The sequence below is a fragment of the Penaeus monodon genome, chromosome 7 (genome assembly GCF_015228065.2).
Source record: "Penaeus monodon isolate SGIC_2016 chromosome 7, NSTDA_Pmon_1, whole genome shotgun sequence".
NCBI lineage: Eukaryota > Metazoa > Arthropoda > Malacostraca > Decapoda > Penaeidae > Penaeus > Penaeus monodon.
This window is the reverse complement of record NC_051392.1, coordinates 7,310,211-7,315,210: the sequence shown is the minus strand read 5'-3', so window position 1 is coordinate 7,315,210 and position 5,000 is coordinate 7,310,211. Positions and strand designations below refer to the sequence as shown.

Genomic DNA, 5,000 nt, shown 5'->3' with positions numbered 1-5,000 from the left:
CACAAGTGTGCCTAACAACTTATGAATGTTTTAGAGGTTGGGACGTGATCCTAACTGTGCTTCCATGTGACACTGTGGTTGTTTACCCTGGCTTTAGTCGCCTCGAGAGTTTAGTAATATATTGTGTGTGTGTGTGTGTGTGTGTGTGTGTGTGTGTGTGTGTGTGTGTGTGTGTGTGTGTGTGTGTGTGTGTGTGTGTGTGTGTGTGTGTGTGTGTGTGTGTGTGTGAGAGAGAGAGAGAGAGATGTTTGTGTGTATGAGATATGTATGCGATGTGTGTTATATGTGCGATATGCCTGGAAACACATGCATTCTGCATTTGGGAAAATTGTCAGTTGTATTAGGTTAAGGGAATACGAAACAGAAGGAGTAAGAAAAAAAGTTCATTATTTATACATAATGTATAAAGTACAAGAAAAAACGTAAGCACTACTACAAAACCCATCCATTATGTTATCTTTACACTTGATTAATAATCATTAGAAATAAAACGCTAACTACATTCCTTCGTAAAGGTTTTATCATTATTATTAATGCCTTTTATTATTATTATTTTTTTTTTTTTTTGTTGTTGTTGTTTGTTCTTGTTCTTGTTGTTATTATAACTTTCTATATTTATTTAGTTTTAGTGTTCTTTTTTTCGAGTAATTTTACAAGCGCCACGCCCACATCTTTCGGAATCCTCGACTTGTGATTTGTTGCATCACAAAGTAAGTTCAGGAAAAAAGGAATGTGATTGAGCAGGCAGAGGCGAAAGGTGGAAGGAGGGGGAAGAGGAGGAGGGAGGGAAAGAGTAAAGAAGGAAAGTTAAAGAAGAGAAAAGGAGAAGGAGCAGAAAGAAAGGGGGTAGGGGGGTAAGAGGGAGAGGAGGAGGGTAGAGGAAAATTGAAAGAGAGGGAAAGATAAGAGAAAAGAAAAAAAAAGAAGAAGAAAGAGGTAAGAAAAGAAGAGGGAAAGGATGGGGAAAGAAGAGGAGGAAGAGAAGGAATGAGGGTGTAGGAGGGACAGGGAAAAAGACAGGGGGAGGAGGGTAAGCAGAGAACAAAGAGGAGAAAGATAATGACACATATAGGAACAAGAGAAGAGGGAAAGCACAAAAAGTATAGGATGAGAGATGGATAGAAAAAGGATAAGATGATGGATAAAGAAACAAGAGGAGAGAGAATGAGATTAAGAGAAAGGGGGTAAGGGGATAAGGTAACAAATAAAGGGGTAGGAGGAGGAGGAAAAGTTGGAGGGATGTGTAGGGTAGGAAAAGTACGATTATAGGTAAAAGAGGAGAGAAAATAAAGAAGAATAGCAGGTGAAAGAGGAAGGAGAAAGAGAAAGAGTAGTAGTAAGAGAGGAGGATACAGGGAGGAGGAAGAGGAGAAACAGGAGGAGAAGGAGGAGACACAGGAGGATACGAGGAGGAGGAGGAGAAGCAGGAGAATACAGGGGGAGGAGGAGGAAAAACAGGAGGACACAGAGAGGAGGAGGAGGAGGAAAAACAGGAGGACACAGAGAGGGGGAGTAGGAGTAGGAGGAGAGATGCCCCTTCACCGAGCAGGAAAGTGTGACAGCGAGATCCTCCCGGCCAACCCCTCTCGCCCTCCTTCCTCTGCAATTACGTTGATGTGATTTGCAACAAGAGTGGAAAACCGCGAAGGAGGGGAGGGGGAAGGGGGGAAGGTAAGATAGGGGGGAGCACGTGGTGGTATGTAATTACTCTGACGTGAACACGAGCAGGGGTGGAGGGAGAGTGGAGGGGGAGGGGGGGAGGATAGGAGGACAGATGTGCTTACAAAATTAAAGGGGAAAATTCTCTCTCTCTCTCTCCCTCTCCCTCTCCCTCTCCCTCTCCCTCTCCCTCTCCCCTCCCCCTCCCCTCTCCCTCTCCCTCCTCTCTCTCCCTCTCCCTCCCTCCCCCCTCCCTCCTCTATATCATAAAACAAATTGACCAAAACAAAAGAACGTAACCGGGAGGGGGGGGGATAAGATAAAGGATAGCAACAAAAAAAGAATAAAAGAGATGAGTAAATATATGAATAACAGTGATAATAAAGATAACAACAAAGCAAGCGAAGAGAATAAAGTTTCGTAGACAAACATCAAAATAAAGAAAAGGAAAAACAGATGGAGGAAATCAAGGGAAAAAAAGGAGTACGGACGTAAATAATAATGATAAAGATAGTAGGAAGCAAAGTGAGGTAAGAATAATCTCCCTTAGATAAACTGTTAAAAGAAACAAAACAAAACTAAAAAATAAGAAAGGAAAAAAAAATAAGAAAGGAAAAAAAAGACAAGGGGAAAAAATCGAATAAGATAAACGAGCATAGACATAAATAACAAATGGTAATAAAGATAGTAGAAAGTAACACAGCAACATCGGGGCAGGTCTTGGGGAGAGAGAGAGAGAGACAGACAGACAGACAGAGACAGGAAGAGAGACAGACAGACAGAGACAGGAAGAGAGGAAAGAGATAAAGGGAGACAGGAAGAGAGGAGAGAGAGAGATGGGGAAAGAAAGAGAGGAGAGAGAGAGATGGGGAAAGAAAGAGAGGAGAGAGAGAGATGGGAAGAAAGAGAGGAGAGAGAGAGAGGGAAAGAAAGAGAGGAGAGAGAGATGGGAAAGAAAGAGAGGAGAGAGAGAGATGGGGAAAGAAAGAGAGGAGAGAGAGAGAGGGAAGAAGAGGAGATAGAGGAAAGAAGAATAGAGGGAGACAGAAAGAGAGGAGACAGGTATGAGACAGAGAAAGAGCATAGAGATGGAGAAGGAAGGAGAGTAAGAAACAAGAGACGGAAAGACAGAGAGAAACAGAGACGGACAAGAAGAAGAAAAAGGAGAATTATTTTTTTACAAATAGCTGAAAGAGTCGTCAGGGAACCAAATGCCTCACGTACATGAATGAGGAATTCGTAAGCCTCGCCAGGGTCGCTTTACAGGTATTTTACGTGTGGGAGAAGGGGGGGGGGGAGGGGGGGAGACAGGGATAAGTAGGGTAAGGAGGAAGGAAGATGGGGGGGTGGGGGCAGGGTGAGGAGGAAGGAAGGAAGGGAGATGACAAAGGGGAGGAGAAAAAGAGAGGAGGAAGGAAGAGAGATGACAAAGGGGAGGAGAAAGAGAGAGTGGAAAAAGAGAGAATAACGAAGGGAAGAGGAGAGGAGAGGAAAAATAGAGCAGTTAAAGGAAGGAGGAAGGGAGAGGGATAAGGGAATCAAGGAGGAAGGAAGAGGTGCCAGAGAAGGAGAAAGGGAGTAGGGGAGAGGAGGAAGAGAAGGAGGAGGAGGAAGGAAGGGATGGCAAAGGAGAGGGGGAGAATAAGAGGAAGAAGGAAGGGATGGTAGAGGAGAAGAGTAGAAAGGAAAGGGAGTAGGAGAAGAGGAATAAAAAGGGGGGAGTGAGATGTGGAGAAGAGGAGAGGGAAGAGGTAGATAGACTGGATGAAAGGAGAGGTGGGGTAGAGAAGGAGGGGGGAGGACAAGAATATTTCATTTAACTAAAAATAAATAAATAAATAAATACAAGCTGGAATATATGCCAACGCGTCTTCGCCCCCACGCGCTTTGAATTTAAATGACCATGTGTGTGATGCGTAATTTTCTGTTCTCTCTCTCTCTCTCTCCCTCCCTCCCTCTCTCCCTCCCTCCCTCCCTCCCTCCCTCTCTCCCTCCCTCCCTCCCTCCCTCTCTCTCTCTCTTCATCTCCCTCCTCTCCTCTCCTTCTCTCCCTCTCCTCCTCTCCTCTCCTCCCTCACTCTCTCTCTCTCCTTCCTCCTCTCCCTCCCTCCCTCATTCTCTCTCCCTCCTTGCCTCCTTCCCTCTCTCTCCCTCCCTCCCTCCCTCCCTCCCTCCCTCCTCCCTTCCCTCTCCTCAGCTCCCTTCCCTCCTCCCTCCCTCCTTCCCTCCTCCCTCTCCTCCCCTCTCCTCCCTTCCCTCCTCAGTGTCTCTCCCTCCTTCTCGCCTCCTGCTCTCGCTCTCTCCTACCACTCTCCGGAAAACCTCATCCTCCTCTCACTCAAACCCACGCCTTCCCTCCCTCCCTCCCTCCCTCCCTCCCTCCCTCCCCTCACCCTCATCTCGCCCTTAACCTCAGCCTGCGCGTGTGATCTGTGCATATGAGTGGGGGTGTGGGGGTAGTGGGGGGGAGTCAGGGGGAAAGGGGAGGAGGGGGAGGGAAACCTTGCTTAGGCCTGTCCACTTCAACATGATAAGCTTGTTGTCTGAGATGAGTACCACTTCCTTAAAAAGGTCACACTTATATCTGGGACACCTTCCCCCCCCCCACCCACCCAGCGACCGGGTCTTGGGTGAGGAAACTGGCCTGATGTTACCTTAGTGTTCACTGGAAACTGCTCCAAGGTACTGCACGCTCGGCCGGTCCTGCAATGTTGCAAATCTTATGCAACGGCTGTGACTTCAGACGATCTCTGCATTATGGGTATTTGCTTGAGAATTTTTGGTGTGAGAAGTTACGTAGTTAAAATTTTGATGATTATTTTTTCTCTCTCTAAGGATAACGATCAATAGGCCTTATAAAATCAAGCGATGAAGTTTATTTTAGTATAAACAGCAGTTTAAATGCGGTCTTTATAAACGTATAATTATATACGTGCATTTGCGCATATTTACATATAGTTTATTCGAAGATGTGTATCGTCATACACCCACTTAGCTCTAAGCATTGGCAAGTATATACTTACACACTTATGTTTGTTATCAGACTTCTATACTTTTAACACAACCTGTATACATATTTTCACACAAACGGACATTTATAAATACGCACACACACAACATGCAATAAGATTTGCATAAAAATATAGATGTTCATATATGCACATAGTTACATGCACAATGTAGTTGTAGTTTGTGCGGTACAGGTATGTAAGCGTGCATACATGCATACATACATACATACAAGTATATGTATGCACACACACACTCACACACACTCACACTCACACTCACACTCAACACCACACACACCACACACACCACACCACCACACCACACACACA

The 5,000-nt window shown here is 45.4% G+C and overlaps 1 protein-coding gene across 1 annotated transcript in view; it reads left to right on the top strand.

Annotated features, from left to right (window-relative positions):
- The window catches only part of LOC119575032 (carbohydrate sulfotransferase 11-like), a 60,559-nt gene that overhangs the window by 884 nt on the left and 54,675 nt on the right, over positions 1-5,000 (top strand). The window lies entirely within an intron of this gene.